Source organism: Pelophylax lessonae (assembly GCF_965119305.1).
Source record: "Pelophylax lessonae genome assembly, chromosome: 2".
Lineage (NCBI taxonomy): Eukaryota > Metazoa > Chordata > Amphibia > Anura > Ranidae > Pelophylax > Pelophylax lessonae.
Window position 1 is genome coordinate 405843772 of NC_138769.1, and position 25967 is coordinate 405869738.

A 25967-nucleotide genomic window follows, 5' to 3' on the forward strand; every position below is an offset into this window, starting at 1 on the left:
TAATCTGAATCTTCTGAAATAATTTCCGAAAATATGAATCAATTTGGAACAACAAATATAGAAAATGAATCCGAATATACAAAACTAATTTCGAAAGCGAATCATTCTAACATAATAAATATCAAGAAAATAAATGATTGACTTTTTTACATCCTGAACATCTTTAACACAAAGTATTGTATACTCTGTTTTATGGCAAGACTAAAATAACAGGTTGTATTCCTCCATAACAATGTAATAAAGATAAATGGTGTCACAAATTGATGGGTATAGGACCCAGCATTACAATACCCACTGCTTTTAGAACCGTGTACTACTCTACTTTTGAAGAACCACCCTTCCTTTCAGAAGAGAAGGCTGATGTTTTTAGGTGACCTGTGAAAAAGAAAAATCACGATAAACTGTATATTGTATGGTTTCAAGTCTCTAAGCTAGCACAGTGAAAGAGCTAATTTGAGTTCCAGAATGACCCTGTACATACGCTGTTGCTTCACAGCATTTCCAGTGCCAGAAAACTTAACATGAGGCCTTAGGAGTCACTGGAGAACTGCAAGCCAATTCAATTGTAAATTTAGGTTCGTGTCAGCATTAACAAATTAGTGCCAGAGGCCACTTCACACTTATAGCCCCACACACTTACAGAAAGACAGCATCTTTTCTTCAGCTGGTAGCTAGGTCTGTTCCTACTTACATGAGACAAACAAAAATAAAAATTCCCAGTTCAATTTGCTAACCAGTTTGCTTACCAACCAAATTAAACAGTCTAACAGTTTGCGTCAAAATGGGGGTTTAGTTAGCACACATTTGCAAACGCATGTGTAAGCTGCAGGGCCACTCCACGGCACCCTGTATTACCTGCAGTCCTAACTCTTGTAAATTTATGAGAGTCTTTACAGTGGAAGCACATGCAAGCTAATGGATAGATTGGGGGCAGATGAGCCTGGAGGTGGCCCAGCCCTCCTAAAGGTAATTGGGGGCATAATGGATGCCCAGCCAATGGTACAACAGCAAAGGCATCCAGTATGTCCACTCACCAGTATACATTAACAACAAAGAAAATGGCCTCTGCCCCCACCTATAACTGGCCTTCATAGCAAAGAACACATGGAAGGGCAACGCACATAAACCAAAAACAAAAATAAAAATTCCCAGTTCAATTTGCTAACCAGTTTGCTTAACAACTAAATTAACCTGTCTAACAGTTTGCGTCAAAACAGGGGTTTAGTTAGCACACATTGTAAACGCATGTGTAAGCTGCAGTGCCTAATTTGGTTGATAAGCAAACTGGTTAGAAAATTGAACTGGGAATTTTTATTTTTGTTTGTCTCATGTGCGTTGCCCTTCCATGTGTTCTTTGCTATGAAGGCCAGTTATAGGTGGGGGCAGAGGCCATTTTCTTTGCTGTTCCTACTTACCCCAATACAAGACTCTGAAGCATTCTAAGAAAGTATTCCTGAGCATGTACTGTACTGTACTTAACAACTTAAGGACCAAGCCCATTTCTGAAACATGTTATTTACAAGTTAAAATCAGTATTTTTTGCTAGAAAATTACTTAGAATCCCCAAACATTATATATATATATATATATATATATATATATATATATATATATATATACATTTTTTTTAGAGAAACTCTGGAGAATAAAATGGTGGTCATTACAATATTTTCACGCGGTATGTGCGCAGCGGCCTTTTAAACACAATTTTTTTGGGGAAAAAAAACTAAACAGTGAAGTTTGCCCAATTTTTTTGTATATTGTGAAAGATGATGTCACACCAAGTAAATAGATACCTAACATGTTACAGTTTAAAACTGCGTACTTTCGTGGAATGGCGACAAACTACGATACTTAAAAATCTCCATAAGCAGCAATTACATTTTTTTTTTACCAGTTACCAGCTTAGAATTACAGCCTAGGTCTTTTTTAGAATTATTGCTCTTGCTCCGGCGATTGCGGCGATATCTCACATGTGTGTGTATGTGGGGGGGACGTCCCCTCACGCTCGTTGGGATAACGGCCGAACAGCTCCTGAGTGGCATCTGCTGTTTGGTGCCATAGGTGGAACAACAACAAATGTATACATTTTAATTTAATAAATAAATAATTTGTACTAATGACTCACAGGCTTGCATTGGTATAATTGGCCGAGGCCATTTATTAGTTAAAAATTACATATATAAATATAACATAGTTCAGCCATGGAGCTCGAACTGACCAATAACACACCTATATACTAAATATGTAACTCAGCCATAAAGCCAGAGCTACCCCAAAAATTAGATAACTTTAAAATAGAACAACCCCAAAAACGAGAACAATGCAAAATAACCATAAAGAAAAATGGGGCGGGTGGGAGGGACGAATTTTTGCTCTGAAGCTGAAGCTTTCTAATGGAATTTGCCTATTTTTATAGGGAACCGTTTTGTTTCAAGGTGGCCGAATATGATTTTTTTTAACCAAATAAAGGTAAGTGTATCACTAACTGTCCAATTATTTATTTCCTCCCAATTGACCAATCAACAGGTAATGCTTAACCGGCCAATCATGAAGTACATTATTGTTGTCCTGCCATGGCCCCATACATGCAGAGCGAGTACTTTGACTCGCTCTGCATTCAACAACAAATTTATACATTTTAAATTAATAAATAAATAATTTGTACTAATGACTCACAGGCTTGCATTGGTATAATTGGCCGAGGCCATTTATTACTAAAAAATTACATATATAAATATAACATAGTTCAGCCATGGAGCTCGAACTGACCAATAACACACATATATAAAACAACCCACAACCTTGCTCAAAATCTATGAGCAAGGCACCACCACCACCACGCGCCTGTTCAATGCAAGTCTGTATATCTAAGATGAAGATGTCATTAGCAACATCTGAAAGATGAATCCCATCTGATCTATAAAAACCGTGTAAACCACCCTCTAAATCCACATGGCGAAACGAAAAATCACCCACATAAGGCATGAATTTCGTGACAGCCCTATTAAGCCTTTTCCTATTTTTTTCTAAAAATTTAAAAACATCTGAGAACTAACCCAAACGGGGATGAGTTCAGAAAAAACAAACGTACAATTAATAAATATAGATTTAAAAAACAAGAGGTCCGTTTTTATACCCAAAATAATATCAATAATTTTTCTAGAACATATATTATTGCCCCCTAAATGAAGGACAACAACATCAGGAGGAGGCCAGCAAAGACTAAGTTCCTGAAAGGTAGAATTCAACTCATTCCATCGCATACCTCTCTTGCCATACCAAAATGTCTGAAGAACGGACTGTGAAAATCCCAAATTCGTACCATAGTTTCTTAATTCCGCTCTTCTGTGGCCCCAAAAAATGTAGGAATGCTCAATTATCCAAATAGTCCTAGCTGGACCTGAAATCAGATGCAAAATTTTGGTCTAATATAAGATTTAAACGCAGAAGAATGCCATCTACCTATAGCCTTAATGGAGGAGTCAGAAAAACCATGACTAGCAGCTGTAGTAGCAGCACCTATTCTGAAGGAATGAGAGGAAATAGGTAGATGGCTCAAATTCAAATAAGATAAGCACTTCTTTAAATCAGCACCAAACTGAAAAATTGTCAGGGGTGAACCGTCAATTGGTCAGTTTTACATCGTCTCAAGAAAATGCATAATTTTTCACGGACAATGGAAACGTCAACAAAACCCAGACCATTTGCAGCACTTGATTTTGAGGCCAAAAGTTCAGAAATGCGAAATGCTCCAAAGTAGAAAAAGGTAAAAGCACAACTGTGAACAATAGGGCCTCATAATCATAAAAACATACATCATTGGTAGCCGTACAAATATCCTTGAGAAGAGAAACAGATATTGCAAACCTCTTATCAACTTGCGCATGTGACATCCTATAGCCCTTTAACGCTGTCTTAACTGAAAAGAAATGAAGACAGGAAGGACCCCCATGAAGCTTGGCAAAAAAGTAAACACCTGCCAGGAGCTTCATAATATGGGAATATGAATAACCAATGCCCAGCAAGTCATTCAAAAAGGCCAAAATATGAATTCCCGAAAAACAAACCAAAGGAAAACCTTTGCCACGCGCAAAATAAATCCACAAAGACCAAGCTAAGCAATAAGAATTCCATGTAGAGGGTGCCACCGAATTCTTAATGGCAACATCAACGTTATTTAGACTAAATCCCACAGATGTCGAGGGCAAGGTAGGCCTGAAGGATCCGGTCCAGGAGCCAAACTGCGAAAACGATCTGTCTGCATACGAGACAAAGAATCCGCAATTAGGTTAGTGTGACCTGGTACAAATTTTGCCTTTAACCAAACATTATACTTCAAACATTGAAGCACTAAATATCCGTAATCAGTAATGAAATAACCGGTAAAGAACGGGAAGACAAACAATTTATAGCATAAACCACACCTTTATTGTCTGAATGTAACAAAATGCTCTTGTTACAAAATTGAGCACCCCACAATTCAAAAGCTACTACAACTGGGAATAATTCTAAAAGAACAATACAACCCGTAAAACCTTTAGTAACCCAAAAAGGGGGCCAGGAATCAGCAGACCAATGACCGTCCCAAAAAGCCCCGTATCCATGTGCACCAGAGGCATCAGTGTATAAAGACAAGGCCTCAGTGGAGCAAAATGTATTTTGCCACAATGAAGAGCCATTAAAAAATTCCAAGCATTTAAACCAAACTAACAGATCTCCTTTAATATCAGGAGACAAAACAATAAAACTATTAGGAGACATACCCGCAATAGCCATGTACAAACGTTTCGTGAAGACCCTACCCATAGGCATAATTCTAGATGCAAAATTTAACAATCCTAACAAAGATTGCACAACTTTCAATCAAACCTTATCTTTACTCAGAAGAAAACGCGAAAGCCATCTCATCTTCTCATTTTTGTCAAAAGGCAATCTAAATTCCATGGCAACCGTGTCAATCTGTATGCCCAAGAATTCCAAGCAAGTCGTAGGGCAAACAGTTTTGCCCTCAGCCAAAGGCACACCAAAAGAATGACACACAATCTGAAATTCAGTCAACAGAAATAAACATTCAAAAGAATTGGGCCTGCCAATGAACAAAACGTCATCAAGGTAATGCAAATCTCCAATGGAACCAGTTTTAGAAAACACTACCCATTCCAAAAAACTTGAAAATAACTCAAAATAAGAACATGATATCGAACAGCCCATGGACAGGCACTTGTCAAAAAAGAACTCATCATCAAAAACAAAACCCAAAGAATTAAAAGCAGACGGATTAATAGGTAGTAATCTAAAAGCTGTTTTAATGTCAGCCTTAGCAATCAATGCCGCAGCACCTACGCTTCTAATTTTCTGTAATGCATCCTCAAAAGTCGCATAGGATACTGAACACAAAGAAGGATCAATATCATCATTCAATGATAAACCTTCAGGGTATGAAAGATGGGGAATTAAACGATAATCACCTGGCTCTTTCTTTGGAATAATACCCAGGGGTGAAATCCTAAAATTCACAAAAGGAGGATTAGAAAAGGGGCCCACAACCCTACCTTTTTCAATTTCTTTAACAATTTTTGATCTAACTACATCTGGAAATGCAGCAACAGAAGGTAAATTAGACACAACTACACATCCAATACCAGAAAAAGTAGGCAGATTAAATCCAACAGAAAAACCATTAAAAGAACCTCAGCTGCTTCCCTGTTTGGATAAGCTTGTAACCAAGGAAGCATTTTTTCCAATCTCACCTGAGTTTCCGCTCTTGAGAAAAAGCTGTTCTTCAGAAGAATGACCTGTTAAAGAAGAGCCCTTCTTGAAACATTTAGCTGCGGGGTGAGAGCCAGCACAATGGGAACACTCATGCCTGAATTTACAAGTAAGAGGCCACTTACACTGGCCGTCATTAAACCCAAAACACACCCCTTTACGATGTTGCCCAGAAGTAGCAGGGTTCTGGAAATAAGCTGGTTTCTGAGGCAACAACAAATTCAGCCAAAGGCCAACATCTTTCACCCCCCAAGTGAGAGATTTGTGAATAGATAGCTTTTGATGAAAAGATTCGTCATAGGAAAACCAACCCATCCCAGGAAAATTCTTATATGCCTCCAACACTATGTCAAAGTGTTGGAAAAGACCGCTGCACAATTGAGGATGTCATTCACCTAAAATGCTGGAATAAATACAAAATCCCTGAAGCCAGTTATTAAAATAACGAGGGGGGATTTACTTTTATCAACAGCATGTTTGTCAGCATTGTTACCAGGCAATAATGACAGTACATCAATAAATTACCCATTACAAATTTTTTCTTTAACAGAATCCTGCAAATGGAATCTCAATGGAGAAATGCTGCAAGGCAACGCTTCTTTAAATGTAATCCTAGGGACAGATCTTGAAGAACTAGGCACAATTTCTAAAGCCTCACACCTTGCAGTACAACACTCCCATGTACACACATCAGAATTCGGAACAGGATTACTTAAACCATGTTGTGAAGAAACAGCCTCACTAGAATTAGTTACCAAATCAACACACGAATCCATAGCAACAGCATTAGCGTTAATATTAGAAGAAATTGCATCATTACAAAATGACGAGATAAAATTACAAACGTTTTCAATCACAACACTTGACAGTTGCTCACCTTCAGTTGCTGCGTCACTACTGACTGCACCAATGGCAGCAGTAGATTGTTGACTCGAAATATCCGGTACCACATGCAAAGTATCCAACGACACCGGAACCGCGACTTCAGGAACACCGGAGTGATGACCGACTACTGCTTCTTCGTCCTGCAGAAAAGGAAGAAAATTACCTGGAGGGGGGCACCGGAAGCCTGGCACTAACAGTACCTTTATTAAGTCTCCCCTTTTTTGCAGAGCCGGTCTTGGACTTAGCAGGAGCTGGAGCCGAATCGAATCGTCCCGGAAGCTTGGACACCCTCTGTGGACGACTTCCACTTTGACCGGAACTACTCGACGATTAAAAATGACATGTCCAGAAATCGTCACGGGGTCACGTACCGCCAACGCTGCCATAGGACGGTCTCAAAGAATGGAAGTTGCACACAAAGGAAGGTCAACAGGAACCGGAACAGCGTCAACAGCAATCGACGAAGATGGCGGACAGGGCTGCAGCGAAACCGAATCCCCCGCAGGAATCGAGAGGCACTTCTTCATCCATGCTTTACCATTGGCACCGCCGGCTCTCTCCATCAGTTTCCGAAGCAGCGACTCCATGACAGGCAAGAAAAATGACGAATTTCTTGCTCTTCTCCCGCTGATTGAAGCTTTCAAACGTAATTTGCCTATTTTTATAGGGAACCATTCTGTTTCAAGGTGGCTAAATATGATTTTTTTAACCAATTAAAGGTAAGTATATCACTAACTGTCCAATTATTTATTTTCTCCCAATTGATCAATCAACAGGTAATGCTTAACCGGCCAATCATGAAGTACATTATTGTTGTCCTGCCATTGCCCCATACATGCAGAGCGAGTACTTTGACTCGCTCTGCATTCTCAATCTTCTGAAAGCCAACCACTGGCTCTAAAGAATGGTACTGGGATGATGCCAGACATCATCTTGGTACAACCACTTCTCCGAGCCAACTTACAGGTACATTGATTCGCGGGAAGTTGTTAACATCACCAGCTTGTCTTATACTTCAACTCTTCTAATTGGATTATGCCCTTTTCTTTTACTTTCACTTTTGATAGTAAACAGGATAAATAATGAGGGTACATCCAGCAATAAAAAAATGACAGGGGTTCTAACCCCTCTCCAAAACATAAAAAAAAAAATGTTTGCCTTTAGTTACACTTTAAAATAATTCTGTTTTTTTTACAAATTCACTTTAAAAGGTATTCTGTGCTTTGCAAATTCACTTTATAAAAACTAAGTTCCCAATTTAGTATGAAAAACTTGAGTACTGATAGGAGATTTATTCAGCATACAGGCTGATCCTATAGGTATGAGTATCAATTGTGATACCTTGTATAAAAGTGTAGCCCGCATGCCATTATTATTATTATTATTATGATACAGGATTTTTATAGCATCAACAGTTTACGCAGTGCTTTAGCTCAGTGTTCTACAATTATGATAAAAAGATATTGAGACACAGGACACCCCTGTGTCCTCCCAATTCATAACCTAAAGGCCTGTAAAAGCTAGATATTAAATATAATTCTAGCTGTAGAGGCCATGTATAAAGCCATCATTTTATTTTCAGATTTTAGTAGAACACCCATATTATAGAGAGGCGTATGAAGAAAATTACAGATGACTCTATCACAAGCTTTCTCTGCATCAACAGAGTAAGCAGAGCAGGATAGAGTGCCTAAGGGCATGGTGGATCAAGGAGTTTTTTTTAATATCATCTTTAGATTTACTTCAAGAGACAAAGCCTACCTGTTTCACATGAATCACAACAGGAATAAGAGGGATCAGGCGGTTTACTATAACTTTGCAATACATTAATAGATGACATAGAGTGGTAGTTATCGCAGTGAATTACATTTTCAGATAAGCATTACTAGGTTACAAAGGGCATTAGTTATTGCAGTGCATTACATCTCTCTTGCAATTAGAAAGTACTATAATATGTACTTCCAAGGCCTGTTTCACAAATGGAAAGTCAGCTGACATAGCATTAAAGGTTTACTGAAGAAATGGAATAAGAAGATCTATAGATTTTATCGGTTGGGCCATCAGGGCAATTTTCCAATGTGTGTCATCCATCACTGGAATCTTAACGCCTCCCAATCCAGAGTTAACATTATTGAATCTAAACATCGAACTATACCCACTAACATATAGACAAATGATTGTACATCTCCTGTCGGCGGCCAGAATTTTAATACTACGTAAGTGGAAAACCACCGACACCCCAAATCTTTCTGAGGAAATCACCCTGGTTAATGAGAACTATAAACTAGAAAAAGCCCTATCCTTCAACGCTTTAAACCATCGCAAATTTCAAAAAGCTTGGTCGGAATGGCCCTATTTAACACCTGATACTAGAAGCTCATAATGTAACCCTTTATTTAGCTTAGTTCTACTTGTTCTGGTCCTGGGGACGATGAGAGGTGTGGACGACCCGTGGCTTGGTGACATTGTTCCCCTAGGGGTTCTGAGTCGGGGTAGTTTGACGCCTCTCTTCTCCTCCCCGCATCAGAATAAACTATGTTGACCTTTACATGCATAATGCCTATGGACCTGTATGAAGCTTATACTATTGTTTGAACACTGTATCATCCACTTTTGGATAATGTTCTACCTTGTTGTGGTTATTTTCTTATTTCACATTCTGTTAATGTGATTTTCTGTTTTTCACATGTATTTGAAATTCAATAAAAATTATTGATTGAAAAAAGTGATCTAGCTTCTTCATAAGCCTGTCTAAACTGGGCTACCACCATATTAAATGTAGTCAGGAAGAGGCAGATCTGAAGCAGCCCATGCACAACATATCAGGTGCAATTTATGACTGGTGAAAATGTCAACCTCTCGAAAGTATGCCCAGCTGCATAAATAAAAACTCTTAAAAAACTATAATATATTTGTATGTATGGGGTATATGTATGTATATAAAACTGTAATTTTTTGTGAAGAATCAACAACAAGTGGGACACAATCATGAAGTGGAACAAAATGTATTGGATATTTCAAACTTTGTTAACAAATAAAAAACTGAAAAATTGGGCATGCAAAATTATTCAGCCCCTTTACTTTCAGTGCAGCAAACTCTCTCCAGAAGTTCAGTGAGGATCTCTGAATGATCCAATGTTGACCTAATGACTAATGATGATAAATAGAATCCACCTGTGTGTAATCAAGTCTCCGTATAAATGCACCTGCACTGTGATAGTCTCAAAGGTCCGTTTAAAGCGCAGAGAGCATCATGAAGAACAAGGAACACACCAGGCAGGTCCAAGATACTGTTGTGGAGAAGTTTAAAGCCGGATTTGGATACAAAAAGATTTCCCAAGCTTTAAACATCCCAAGGAGCACTGGGCAAGCGATAATATTGAAATGGAAGGAGTATCATACCACTGCAAATCTACAAAGACCTGGCCATCCCTCTAAACTTTCAGCTCATACAAGAAGACTGATCAGAGATGCAGCCAAGAGGCCCATGATCACTCTGGATGAACTGCAGAGATCTACAGCTGAGGTGGAGACTCTGTCCATAGGACAACAATCAGTCGTATACTGCACAAATCTGGCCTTTATGGAAGAGTGGCAAGAAGAAAGCCATTTCTTAAAGATATCCATAAAAAGTGTAGTTTAAAGTTTGCCACAAGCCACCTGGGAGACACACCAAACATGTGGAAGAAGGTGCTCTGGTCAGATGAAACCAAAATCAAACTTTATGGCAACAATGCAAAACGTTATGTTTGGCATAAAAGCAACACAGCTCATAACCCTGAACACACCATCCCCACTGTCAAACATGGTGGTGGCAGCATCATGGTTTGGGCCTGCTTTTCTTCAGCAGGGACACGGAAGATGGTTAAAATTGATGGGAAGATGGATGGAGCCAAATACAGGACCATTCTGGAAGAAAATCTGATGGAGTCTGCAAAAGGCCTGAGACTGGGACGGAGATTTGTCTTCCAACAAGACAATGATCCAAAACATAAAGCAAAATCTACAATGGAATGGTTCACAAATAAACATATCCAGGTGTTAGAATGGCCAAGTCAAAGTCCAGACCTGAATCCAATCGAGAATCTGTGGAAAGAACTGAAAACTGCTGTTCACAAACGCTCTCCATCCAACCTCACTGAGCTCGAGCTGTTTTGCAAGGAGGAATGGGCAAAAATTTCAGTCTCTCGATGTGCAAAACTGATAGAGACATACCCCAAGTGACTTACAGCTGTAATCGCAGCAAAAGGTGGCGCTACAAAGTATTAACTTAAGGGGGCTGAATAATTTTGCACGCCCAATTTTTCAGTTTTTTATTTGTTAAAAAAGTTTGAAATATCCAATAAATTTCGTTACACTTCATGATTGTGTTCCACTTGTTGTTGATTATTCACAAAAAATTACAGTTTTATATCTTTATGTTTGAAGCCTGAAATGTGGCAAAAGGTCGCAAAGTTCAAAAGGGGCCGAATACTTTCGCAAGGTACTGTACAAACCCGATTCCAAAAAAGTTGGGACACTGTACAAATTGTGAATAAAAACAGAATGCAATGATGTGGAAGTTTTTAAATTTCAATATTTTATTCAGAATACAACATAGATGACATATCAAATGTTTAAACTGAGAAAATGTATAATTTTAAGGGAAAAATAAAATGATTTTAAATTTTATGGATCTCAAAAAATCTCAAAAAAGTTGGGAAAAGGCCATGTTTACCACTGTGTGGCATCCCCTCTTCTTTTTATAACAGTCTGCAAACATCTGGGGACTGAGGAGACAAGTTGCTCAAGTTTAGGAATAGGAATTTTGTCCCATTCTTGTCTAATACAGGCTTCCAGTTGCTCAACTGTCTTCGGTCTTCTTTGTCACATCTTCCTCTTTATGATGCGCCAAATGTTTTCTATGGGTGAAAGATCTGGACTGCAGGCTGGCCATTTCAGTACCCGGATCCTTCTTCTACGCAGCCATGATGTTGTAATTGATGCAGTATGTGGTCTGGCATTGTCATGTTGGAAAACGCAAGGTCTTCCCTGAAAGAGACAACGTCTGGATGGGAGCATATGTTGTTCTAGAACTTGGATATACCTTTCAGCATTGATGGTGCCTTTCCAGATGTGTAAGCTGCCCATGCCACATGCACTCATGCAACCTCATACCATCAGAGATGCAGGCTTCTGAACTGAGCACTGATAACAACTCGGGTTGTCCTTGTCCTCTTTTGTCCGGATGACACGGCGCCCCAGGTTTCCAAAAAGAACTTCAAATTCTGATTCGTCTGACCACAGAACAGTTTTCCACTTTGCCACAGTCCATTTTAAATGAGCCTTGGCCCAGAGAAAATGCCTGCGCTTCTGGATCAGGTTTAGATATGGCTTCTTTTTTGGCCTATAGAGTTTTAGCTGGCAATGGCGAATGGTACGGTGGATTGTGTTCACCGACAATGTTTTCTGGAAGTATTTCTGAGTCCATGTTGTGATTTCCATTACAGTAGCATTCCTGTATGTGATGCAGTGCTGTCTAAGGGCCTGAAGAGCACCGGCATCCAGTATGGTTTTCCAGCCTTGACCCTTATGCACAGATATTGTTCCAGATTCTCTGAATCTTTGGATGATATTATGCACTGTAGATGATGATTAGGGATGATCGAACTTTTGATAAGTTCAGTTCGACCAGAACACCCGAATTTCCTGAAAGTTCGGTTCGGATTTCAGAACCCCATTGAAATCAATGGGACCCGAACTTCTGGAATCAAAAAACACCATTTTGAAACCCTAAAACCCAATCAAATGCCCCTAAAAAATGCCTAGGGTTCTGGGTCATGCCCCAGGGACTATTAATAATCACACAAAAAAAAAGTTCTTAAAAATTGTCATTTTTGATAGAGAGCCAATTATTGAAAAAATTATTGAAAAAAAAATGAGATTTCTTTGGATTTAGTGTCTGGGGGGTCTAAAAAGTGTACCTGCGAAGTTTCAGCTCTGTAGCATGTCCAGAACCAGAAAAAAAAGATTGTTTGTCTTAGAATTAATATAGAACTGGGATATGGCTCCGCTATTTTCACACCTTGCCGGTTTTGTAGCAAGCGTTTTTTTGGGCATTTTTTGGGCATCTTTGGAGGCAGGCATAACATCAGAACTTCTGTGTATGGGTATATATACACACACACATGTATGTATATATACACATACAGATATATAGGAGTGAAAGTAGCAGAACACCATGCTTGCGCTAATGAAATAATTAACAGGCATATGTCTCCGCTCCTATCACACCTATATGTGTGTATGTGTATAAATACATATAAGTGTGTGTGTATATATACCCCTATACAGAAGTTTAGATGTTTTGCCTGCCTCCAAAGACCCCAAAAAAATGCCCAAAAAAAATGCCTGCTGCAAAAACACACCTGGGCGTGTTTTTTTTCAGCAAAAAGTTCGGAATTCGGCTGAACCTCGAACAGTCAATGTTCGGGTCGAACCGATGGTCGACCCGAACCGTTCGATCATCCCTAAGGAGGATAACTCCAAACTCTTTGCAATTTTTCTCTGAGAAACCCCTTTCTGATATTTCTCCACTATTTTTCCCCACAGCATTGGGGGAATTGGTGATCCTCTGCCCATCTTGACTTCTGAGAGAAACTGCCACTCTGAGAGGCTCTTTTTATACCCAATCATGTTGCCAATTGACCTAATAAATTGCAAATTGGTCCTCCAGTAGTGTTGAGAGAACACGAACTGTATTATTCGTGTTCGTACCAAATAATTGGATTTTTGTTACCCGAACACGGACCCGAAAACTTTACTGTGTGTTCGGGTTTAAAATCCGTGTTCGGTCATTTTATTTCCGGGTTTGTATGTATTGGCGCGCTTTTAATGGTGGGCTTTCAACAGCCAATCAACAAGCATTTAACTGGTGTGCCTTAAGCCATCCCAGCCATGCCTACAAATGTATTAGTAGCTGTGATTTGCCATCTGAAGCATGTGACCAAGTCTTTATAAGTTCGAGACCGAGCGCCGCTGCGTCATTCTGCTGTAGTACGGGGACAGAGCACACATCATACGTGCTGGCTGCTGATTAGGGACAGACAGTCAAAAATCATATTGTGTCCGAAAAGAATTCAGGGACAGGTCGGAGTGCAGGCAGGGCGAGACATTAGGGCATTTTAGGGCGAGGATGGAGATATTTAGAGTCAGTGTTCTACAATCGATTTTGCTGTGTGGGGGGGGGGTTTGCAGTGCCGGCAGTGACCGATCTTATCGATCATTTTAGGGCGAGGCTGGAGATAGGCAGGGTCAGTGGTCCACATCGATTTTGCTGTGTGTGGGGTGGTGTGAACACAATCTTTTTGCCCGCTGAGGAGGAGGGAGAAAAAACTATTTTTTATCAGTTGTGTGCAGCGTTTTTCCTTCAGTGCTGCTGACTATGATAATACACTGCTGTGTTCACATGTGCTATTATTGAGTGATTTCAAAAGTTATACACTTTTTTCTATTCCACTATTCAATATACAGCCTTTTGGGTTAACAAAATTAAATTGTGGCATAGTCTGTACTAATCTATTTAAAAATTACAAACTTAAAAGGGGAATTTTCTTTTTTTTCCCCCTCCATAGCCTGCAGCAGAGCTGACTGATATAAGACACTGCTGTTCACATGTGCTATTGAAAAATCACCAATTTTATATCATATTTTCTATTCCGTTATTCAATCTACACCCTTGGGGTAAAAACAATTAAATTGCGGGATAGTCTGTATCGGTACGTGTGAGATACACCTTTCCAATTTTTGGGGCGCATCTCATACTGCCGAGGATTGCAGGGTGCTTTAGTGTGCCTCTTGCCTGTTCTGATCTCCTCCTACTCCTCATCCTGCCTTTGGGGGTACAAAAAATAGTAATCGGGGCCTAGTCTGGTTCTGTACGTGTGAGATACATACACCTTTTAATATCATATTTTCTATTCCGCTATTCAATCTACACCTTTGGGGTAAAAACAATTAAATTGCGGGATAGTCTGTATCGGTACGTGTGAGATACACCTTTCCAATTTTTGGGGCGCATCTCATACTGCCGAGGATTGCAGGGTGCTTTAGTGTGCCTCTTGCCTGTTCTGAACTCCTCCTACTCCTCATCCTGCCTTTGGGGGTACAAAAAATAGTAATTTGGGCCTAGTCTGGGTCTCTACGTGTGAGATACATACACCTTTTGATATCATATTTTCTATTCCGCTATTCAATCTACACCTTTGGGGTAAAAACAATTAAATTGCGGGATAGTCTGTACCGGTACGTGTGAGATACACCTTTCCAATTTTTGGGGCGCATTTCATACCGCCGAGGATTGCAGGGTGCTTCAGTGTGCCTCCTGCCTGTTCCGAACTCCTCCTACTCCTCATCCTGCCTTTGGGGGTACAAAAAATAGTAATCGGGGCCTAGTCTGGTTCTGTACGTGTGAGATACATACACCTTTTGATATCATATTTTCTATTCCGCTATTCAATCTACACCTTTGGGGTAAAAACAATTAAATTGAGGGATAATATGTATCGGTACGTGTGAGATACACCTTTCCAATTTTTGGGGCGCATCTCATACTGCCGAGGATTGCAGGGTGCTTCAGTGTGCCTCCTGCCTGTTCCGAACTCCTCCTACTCCTCATCCTGCCTTTGGGGGTACAAAAAATAGTAATCGGGGCCTAGTCTGGTTCTGTACGTGTGAGATACATACACCTTTTAATATCATATTTTCTATTCCGCTATTCAATCTACACCTTTGGGGTAAAAACAATTAAATTGCGGGATAGTCTGTATCGGTACGTGTGAGATACACCTTTCCAATTTTTGGGGCGCATCTCATACTGCCGAGGATTGCAGGGTGCTTTAGTGTGCCTCTTGCCTGTTCTGAACTCCTCCTACTCCTCATCCTGCCTTTGGGGGTACAAAAAATAGTAATTTGGGCCTAGTCTGGGTCTCTACGTGTGAGATACATACACCTTTTGATATCATATTTTCTATTCCGCTATTCAATCTACACCTTTGGGGTAAAAACAATTAAATTGCGGGATAGTCTGTACCGGTACGTGTGAGATACACCTTTCCAATTTTTGGGGCGCATTTCATACCGCAGAGGATTGCAGGGTGCTTCAGTGTGCCTCCTGCCTGTTCCGAACTCCTCCTACTCCTCATCCTGCCTTTGGGGGTACAAAAAATAGTAATCGGGGCCTAGTCTGGTTCTGTACGTGTGAGATACATACACCTTTTGATATCATATTTTCTATTCCGCTATTCAATCTACACCTTTGGGGTAAAAACAATTAAATTGAGGGATAATATGTATCGGTACGTGTGAGATACACCTTTCCAATTTTTGGGGCGCATCTCATACTGCCGAGGATTGCAGGGTGCTTCAGTGTGCCTCCTGCCTGTTCCGAACTCCTCCTACTCCTCATCCTGCCTTTGGGGGTACAAAAAATAGTAATCGGGGCCTAGTCTGGTTCTGTACGTGTGAGATACATACACCTTTTGATATCATATTTTCTATTCCGCTATTCAATCTACACCTTTGGGGTAAAAACAATTAAATTGCGGGATAGTCTGTATCGGTACGTGTGAGATACACCTTTCCAATTTTTGGGGCGCATCTCATACCGCCGAGGATTGCAGGGTGCTTCAGTGTGCCTCCTGCCTGTTCTGAACTCCTGCTACTCCTCATCCTGCCTTTGGGGGTACAAAAAATAGTAATCGGGGCCTAGTATGGTTCTGTACGTGTGAGATACATACACCTTTTGATATCATATTTTCTATTCCGCTATTCAATCTACACCTTTGGGGTAAAAACAATTAAATTGCGGGATAGTCTGTATCGGTACGTGTGAGATACACCTTTACAATTTTTGGGGCGCATCTCATACCGCCGAGGATTGCAGGGTGCTTCAGTGTGCCTCCTGCCTGTTCCGAACTCCTCCTACTCCTCATCCTGCCTTTGGGGGTACAAAAAATAGTAATCGGGGCCTAGTCTGGTTCTGTACGTGTGAGATACATACACCTTTTAATATCATATTTTCTATTCCGCTATTCAATCTACACCTTTGGGGTAAAAACAATTAAATTGCGGGATAGTCTGTATCGGTACGTGTGAGATACACCTTTCCAATTTTTGGGGCGCATCTCATACTGCCGAGGATTGCAGGGTGCTTTAGTGTGCCTCTTGCCTGTTCTGAACTCCTCCTACTCCTCATCCTGCCTTTGGGGGTACAAAAAATAGTAATTTGGGCCTAGTCTGGGTCTCTACGTGTGAGATACATACACCTTTTGATATCATATTTTCTATTCCGCTATTCAATCTACACCTTTGGGGTAAAAACAATTAAATTGCGGGATAGTCTGTACCGGTACGTGTGAGATACACCTTTCCAATTTTTGGGGCGCATTTCATACCGCAGAGGATTGCAGGGTGCTTCAGTGTGCCTCCTGCCTGTTCCGAACTCCTCCTACTCCTCATCCTGCCTTTGGGGGTACAAAAAATAGTAATCGGGGCCTAGTCTGGTTCTGTACGTGTGAGATACATACACCTTTTGATATCATATTTTCTATTCCGCTATTCAATCTACACCTTTGGGGTAAAAACAATTAAATTGAGGGATAATATGTATCGGTACGTGTGAGATACACCTTTCCAATTTTTGGGGCGCATCTCATACTGCCGAGGATTGCAGGGTGCTTCAGTGTGCCTCCTGCCTGTTCCGAACTCCTCCTACTCCTCATCCTGCCTTTGGGGGTACAAAAAATAGTAATCGGGGCCTAGTCTGGTTCTGTACGTGTGAGATACATACACCTTTTGATATCATATTTTCTATTCCGCTATTCAATCTACACCTTTGGGGTAAAAACAATTAAATTGCGGGATAGTCTGTATCGGTACGTGTGAGATACACCTTTCCAATTTTTGGGGCGCATCTCATACCGCCGAGGATTGCAGGGTGCTTCAGTGTGCCTCCTGCCTGTTCTGAACTCCTGCTACTCCTCATCCTGCCTTTGGGGGTACAAAAAATAGTAATCGGGGCCTAGTATGGTTCTGTACGTGTGAGATACATACACCTTTTGATATCATATTTTCTATTCCGCTATTCAATCTACACCTTTGGGGTAAAAACAATTAAATTGCGGGATAGTCTGTATCGGTACGTGTGAGATACACCTTTACAATTTTTGGGGCGCATCTCATACCGCCGAGGATTGCAGGGTGCTTCAGTGTGCCTCCTGCCTGTTCCGAACTCCTCCTACTCCTCATCCTGCCTTTGGGGGTACAAAAAATAGTAATCGGGGCCTAGTCTGGTTCTGTACGTGTGAGATACATTCACCTTTTGATATCATATTTTCTATTCCGCTATTCAATCTACACCTTTGGGGTAAAAACAATTAAATTGCGGGATAGTCTGTATCGGTACGTGTGAGATACACCTTTACAATTTTTGGGGCGCATCTCATACCGCCGAGGATTGCAGGGTGCTTCAGTGTGCCTCCTGCCTGTTCCAAACTCCTCCTACTCCTCATCCTGCCTTTGGGGGTACAAAAAATAGTAATCGGGGCCTAGTCTGGTTCTGTACGTGTGAGATACATACACCTTTTGATATCATATTTTCTATTCCGCTATTCAATATACACCTTTGGGGTAAAAACAATTAAAGTGCGGGATAGTCTGTATCGGTACGTGTGAGATACACCTTTCCAATTTTTGGGGCGCATCTCATACCGCCGAGGATTGCAGGGTGCTTCAGTCTGCCTCCTGCCTGTTCCGAACTCCTCCTACTACTCATCCTGCCTTTGGGGGTACAAAAAATAGTAATTTGGGCCTAGTCTGGGTCTGTACGTGTGAGATACATACACCTTTTGATATCATATTTTCTATTCCGCTATTCAATCTACACCTTTGGGGTAGAAACAATTAAATTGCGGGATAGTCTGTATCGGGACGCGTGAGATACACCTTTCCAATTTTTGGGGCGCATCTCATACCGCCGAGGATTGCAGGGTGCTTCATTTTGCCTCCTGTTCGGACCTCCTCCTACTCCTCATATTCATCCTGCCTTTAGGGTACAAAAAATTGTAATCGGGGCCTAGTCTGTGTTTGTACGCGTGAGATACACCACCGTTTTGTAAAATTTTTCCTATTCCGCTATTCAATATACACCCTGTTTGAGTGTAAAAAATTAAATTACGGCATAGTCTGTATCGGTACATGTGAGATACACCTTTTTAAATTTGTTTGGCGCATCTCGTTCCACCGCCGAGGATTGCAGGGCGCTTCAGTTTGCCTCCTGTTCCGAACTCCTCCTACTCCTCTTCCTCATCCTGCCTTTAGGGTACAAAAAATTGTAATCGGGGCCTAGTCTGTGTTTGTACGTGTGAGATACACCGTTTTATAAAAATTTTCCTATTCCGCTATTCAATATACACCCTGTTTGAGTGGAAAATAATAAATTACGGCATAGTCTGTATCGGTACATGTGAGATACACCTTTTTAAATTTGTTTGGCGCATCTCCTTCCACCGCCGAGGATTGCAGGGCGCTTCAGTTTGCCTCCTGTTCCTGACTCCTCCTACTCCTCTTCCTCATCCTGCCTTTAGGGTACAAAAAATTGTAATCGGGGCCTAGTCTGTGTTTGTACGTGTGAGATACACCGTATTATAAAATTTTTCCTATTCCGCTATTCAATATGCACCCTTTTGGAGTGTAAAAAATTAAATTATGGCATAGTCTGTATCGGTACATGTGAGATACAACTTTTAAATTTGTTTGGCGCATCTCCTTCCACCGCCAAGGATTGCAGGGCGCTTCAGTTTGCCTCCTGTTCCGAACTCCTCCTACTCCTCTTCCTCATCCTCCCTTTAGGGTACAAAAAATTTTAATCGGGGCCTAGTCTGTGTTTGTACGTGTGAGATACACCGTTTTCTATCCTTTTTTTCGATTCCGCTATTCAATATGCACCCTTTTGGGGTAAAAAAATTTAATTGCGGCATAGTTTGCATATTTGACTGTGAGATACACCCGTGCGATACTGTTGTTGTTTTGTTCCGCTATTCAATAAACACCTTTCTAGGGCAAGATCATAAATTAAGGAAATATGAGGAGACCGTCAAATAGGGGCCGTGGCCTGGGTCGTGGTGCTGCTGGTAAAGCTCCTGTTGCAAGGAGAGGACGTGGTCGATCTGTGCCAGCTACACGCACAAGTGAAACACCTTCCTCAAGTGTGAGTAGGCAACAGAACCTGCAGCAGTATTTGGTAGGGCATCATGCGCCTCTAGAAGTGATGAGGCCAGAGGAAGTACAGGCTATAGTAGATTGGGTTGCTGACAGTGCCTCCAGTTCCTTCACATTGTCTCCCACCCAGTCTACTGCAGAAAGGTCAGAGTTGGCATCTGCAGCCAATGTCCAACCGTCTTTCACCTCACCCCCTTGCAAATCAGGCAAGCAGTCTGAGCCCCAAGTCATACAGCAGTCTCTTCTTCTTTTTGATGACTCTGTCAGCAGGGTTTCCCAGGGCCATCCACCTAGCCCTGCCCCAGAAGTGGAAGAGATTGAGTGCAGCGATGCCCAACCACTTATTTCTCATGATGAGTACATGGAAGGACCATAGCAGCACGTCTCCGATGATGACGAAATGCAGGTGCCAACTGCTGCGGCATTCAGAATTGTGGAGACTGACAAGGAGGGCAGGGGTGAAGACTGGGTGGAAGATGGTGTGGAGGACGATGAGGTCCTCGACCCCACATGGAATGAAGGTCATGCAGGTGACCTGAGTAGTTTGGAGGAAGAGGCGGTGGTCGCACAGAGCCACCAGCACAGCAGAAGAGGGAGCAGGGTGCAGAAGCGGAGCGGCCGTGCCCTAGACACTACGCCTGCTACTGCCCAACGCAGCAAGGGAACGAGCGCACCAAAGCCAGCTCAAAGGAGTTCTCTAGCGTGGAGGTTCTTTAGAAAATGTGCTGATGACAGGACACGAGTGGTTTGCACCCTGTGCAATTAGAGCCTGAAGCGAGGCATAAACCTTCTCAACCTGAGCACAACCTGCATGATCAGGCATCTAAGTGCAAAGCACGAGCTGCAGTGGAGTAGACACCTTCAAAACCAAGAAAGGTCTCTGGCTCCTCCTGCTTCCTCTTCTGCTGCAGTCTCGGCCTCTCCATCCAGTGATAGTGGTAGTGATACCGGCACCTGCCACCCCGCAAACAGACGATCTGTCAGCAACACCACCACCTGGGTCACCAACCATCTCCACAATGTCCCGTGGAAGCTTTCAGCTTTCCATCTCCCAAACACTTCAGAGGAAGTACCCCCCTACCCACCCGCGATCCCTGGCCCTGTCATGGTCTTACCTTCTTGCTGTTCTTCTTCGTTTGACATGTGCTGGCGGCCATCTTGGTTTCTGGGTTTCTTGTAGCCTCCCACCCTGCGGCTCCTCCTTCCCACTGGGAGGAGCTGGATGCCTAGCTCATATATATAGGAGGTCTGTGGCTTCAGTTCCCTGCTTGGTCCTCCTGTGTTCACATGCTACTAAGACTGCTGCTACTTCTGGTTCCTGTTCCTGGCTTCGTCTGACTACCCTGCTGGTTCCTGATCCTGGCTTCGTCTGACTACCCTGCTGGTTCCTGATCCTGGCTTCGTCTGACTACCCTGCTGGTTCCTGACCCCTGGCTTCGCAAAGACTCTGCATCGGTTTCGCCATCCGTTTGGACTTTTGCTTTATAGCTTGTTTTTCAATAAAGCTTTCTTATTTTCACTTATCTGTTGTTGTACGTCTGGTTCATGGTTCCGTGACATTAGGACCAAGCCATGAATTCTGACGGTACAGGGCCATCCTCGCTACCCACTCTGGTTGCCAGACTTGATCAGCAGGATCACCTGTTGGGTCGGTTCGCCGTGGCGTTGCAAACCCTGCTTGAACGCACGGTACCACAGGCCACGAATTCTGACGGTACAGGGCCATCCTCACTACCCACGCTGGTTGCCAGACTTGATCAGCAGGATCACCTGTTGGGTCAGTTCGCCGTGGCGTTGCAAACCCTGCTTGAACGCACGGTTCATTTCGCTCCCGTTGCCGATGGGTCCGTTGTCGCTCCTGGGTCCGCTCCTACTGCCGCTCCGGTTGTTGCGCCAGAGTCTACCCCGACACCTGTTGTTGCGCCTGCGGTGTTTCGGGGTATGTCCGGTTCTGCCCCCCTTCCACAGCGCTTTGAGGGAGAGCCAACTCAGTGCCGAGGTTTCCTTAACCAGGTGGGCATTTATTTCGAGTTGCTGCCACATGCCTTTCCTACTGAGAGATCAAAGGTGGGCTTCTTAATCTCGCTGCTCTCGGACAAGGCCTTGGCCTGGGCCAGCCCTTTATGGGAGAACAACAATCCGGTGGTTGCCGAGTTTTCCGGTTTTGTTGCTTCTCTTCGGAAGGTATTCGATGTGCCGGCTCGTGCTGCCTCTGCTGCGAAGCTCCTTATGTCCATCAGACAGGGTTCACGATCCGTAGCTGAATACGCCATTGAGTTTCGTACCCTGGCAGCAGAGGTGGGCTGGAATAATGAGGCTCTGGTCGCTGCTTTCTCTCATGGTCTCTCGGATGCCTTGAAGGATGAGGTTGCAGCTAAGGACCTACCAGTGGAGCTCGAGTCTCTTATTTCTTTCCTGATTTTGATTGACACCAGACTCAGGGAGAGACCTTCCTTTAAGGAGAGTCTGCGGAGGCCTCCTAACAGATTGGCGCCTACCTTTGTTGTCCCACCCGTGCCTCCCTCTCCTCCCACGCCTCCTGGGGATGACTTGTCTGGGGGTGAACCCATGCAGCTGGGGTTTGCTCGCCTGTCCGAGGGGGAGAGGGTACTCCGGAGACGCGAGGGCCGATGTATGTACTGTGGTCTCGGTGGGCATTTTCGGTTGGCATGTCCGAACCGTCCAGGGAAACGCTCGCACCTGAGATCCTGTCGGGGGCAGATCTTGGGTGGAGTCTCCTCGTCCCCGATTTCCCGTGTTGACAAACCACTGATCACTGTTGTCCTTTCCTGGGTCGGGGGCTCGGTGACGACCCAGGCGTTGGTGGACTCTGGTGCTGGTGGTTTGTTCATTGATAGTGTGTTCGCTGCCGCCAATTCCATTCCTCTGCAGGCTCGAGGTTCTCCTCTGGCTCTTGAGGCGATAGACGGCAGACCCCTTCTGCCGCCACACGTGACTCATGAGACCCTTCCAGTGGGGTTAGCCATTGGTGCCGTCCACAGAGAGTCGGTCTGCTTCCAGGTTATTTCGTCTCCACACTACTCGGTGGTCTTGGGGTACCCCTGGCTCCAGAAGCATAATCCGATTTTCGATTGGAGATCGGCCGAGATCCTCTCGTGGTCACCGCAGTGTGGGGCTAGTTGCATCCATGGACCTGTCAAGTTGCTGTGTACTTCCTCGGACTCTCTGTTGCCCCTGAATACGAGGAGTACCGGGATGTATTCGATAAGGTGCGCGCGGTTGCCCTACCTCCGCACCGCCCATACGATTGTGCCATCGAGTTACAATCTGGTGCCGTTCCTCCTCGTGGCAAAGTCTATCCACTGTCGGTAGCGGAGAATGAGGCCATGGAGGAGTACGTGAGGGAGGCGCTTTCACGTGGACACATTCGCAAATCCTCGTCCCCGGCAGGGGCTGGATTTTTCTTTGTGAAAAAGAAGGGCGGTGAGTTGAGGCCTTGCATCGATTACAGGGGTCTCAATCGCATCACGATCAAGAACGCTTACCCGATACCCTTGATTTCCGAGCTGTTCGATCGCCTTAAAGGGGCCACGGTCTTTACCAAACTCGACCTGAGGGCGACATATAACCTCGTAAGGATCAAGGCGGGCGATGAGTGGAAGACCGCGTTTAACACCAGGACCGGTCATTATGAATCCTTGGTTATGCCCTTTGGGCTGTGCAATGCACCCGCAGTCTTTCAGGAATTCATCAACGATGTTTTCCGTGACCTGTTGCAGCAGTGTGTGGTGGTCTACCTGGATGACATCTTGGTATATTCTGAGTCCATGGAGACCCACATTCTGGATGTCAAACGAGTGTTGCAACGGTTACGAGAGAACAAGCTGTTCGGTAAGCTTGAGAAATGCGAATTTCACCGATCCCAGGTAACCTTCTTAGGTTACATCATTTCCGCTGAGGGGTTCTCCATGGATCCTGAGAAGGTTTCGGCTGTCTTACAGTGGCCCCAGCCCAGTGGTCTTCGCTCCCTGCAGCGCTTTTTGGGCTTCGCCAATTATTATCGGAAGTTCATCAGGGACTTTTCCATGCTAGCCAAGCCTCTCACGGATCTGACCAGGAAGGGCAGTAATTCCCAGGTCTGGCCGCCCGAGGCCATCCGAGCTTTTGAGGCTCTAAAGTCCGCCTTTGTGTCGGCTCTGATTCTGTCGCATCCCAACCCTGGGTTGCCCTTTGTCCTCGAGGTGGACGCGTCTGAGACGGGAGTAGGCGCCCTTCTGTCTCAGCGTAGAACACCAGAGGGTCCTCTGCTTCCTTGTGGGTTTTACTCCCGGAAACTGTCTTCCGCGGAGTGCAACTACCAGATTGGTGACAGGGAGTTATTGGCCATCGTGCAGGCTCTTAAAGAATGGAGGCACTTGCTCGAGGGTTCGGTGGTTCCGGTCCTCATCCTGACGGACCACAAGAATCTGACCTACCTCTCTGAGGCCAAGAGATTGACACCACGTCAGGCCAGATGGGCTCTGTTCTTGTCACGTTTTAATTACGTGGTCTCCTACCTACCCGGTTCCAAGAACATCAGGGCTGATGCCTTATCACGGCAGTACTCCGACCTGTCCAGGGAGGAGTCGATCCTGACTTCGGTCATACCTCCGAATCAGATCCTGGCTGCCATTCGCACCAGCCTGACCTCTCCCCTGGGTGAGCAGATTTTGGCGGCTCAATCTGGTGCTCCCTCTGGGAGACCCAACGGCAGATGTTTTGTGCCTGAGGAGTTGCGCACTCGGTTGTTGCGAACCTACCATAACTCCAAGACCGCGGGGCATCCTGGAAAGAATCAGCTGTCCTGGGCTGTTTCACGTCTGTTCTGGTGGCCTTCCCTACGTTCCGACATCGCCGCATATGTAGCGGCATGCTCCGTTTGTGCCCAGAGTAAGTCCCCTCGGCACCTTCCGTTGGGCCTTCTGCAACCCTTAGCCACCGGGGAGCGCCCATGGTCACACCTGGGGATGGATTTCATTGTGGACCTCCCTGCATCCCGAGGCCATACGGTCATTCTCATGATTGTGGATCGGTTTTCCAAAATGTGTCACTGTGTTCCTCTCAAGAAGTTACCCTCTGCACAGGAGTTGGCCACGATTTTTGCCAGGGAGGTCTTCCGGTTGCACGGTTTGCCCAAGGAGATTGTGTCGGATCGGGGGAGTCAGTTTGTGTCCAGGTTCTGGCGCGCCTTTTGCTCCCAGTTGGGGATTCATCTCTCCTTCTCCTCGGCCTACCACCCTCAGTCCAATGGGGCCGCAGAACGATCCAATCAGGCCTTGGAGCAATTCCTTCGTTGCTATGTCTCCGATCACCAAGACAATTGGGTTGACCTCCTGCCTTGGGCTGAGTTTGCCAGGAACACGGCGGTGAACTCTTCCTCTGGGACGTCTCCCTTCATGGCCAACTATGGGTTCCAACCTGCCGTGTTACCGGAGGTATTCTCTCCCCAGGATATTCCGGCTGTGGAGGATCACCTTTCCGTCCTACGTGCTTCTTGGGTACAGATCCAGAAGTCCCTTGAGGTCTCTGCGCAGCGCCAGAGACTCCAGGCTGATCGCAGACGAGCGCCTGCTCCTTCCTACCAGGCCGGAGACCGTGTATGGTTGTCCACCCGCAACCTCAACCTTCGAGTGCCCACTCCCAAGCTGGCGCCTCGCTTTGTTGGTCCCTTCCGAGTGCTTCGCAGGGTAAACCCGGTAGCCTATGCCCTTGCGCTTCCTCCTGGCATGCGGATCTCCAACGTGTTTCATGTCTCCCTGTTGAAGCCTCTGGTGTGTAATCGTTTCACTTCCTCGGTTCCTCGGCCTCGTCCGGTCCGAGTGGGCAATCGTGAGGAGTATGAGGTGAGCAATATCCTGGACTCACGCCTGGTCCGCGGTCGGGTGCAGTTTTTGGTTCATTGGCGTGGTTATGGTCCAGAGGAGCGTTCCTGGGTTCCCTCCACAGATGTCCATGCTCCTGCCTTGCTCCGAGCCTTCCACGCACGCTTCCCTCAGAAACCGTTCTTTACTCCGCGGAGGAGGGGCCCTTGAGGGGGAGGTACTGTCATGGTC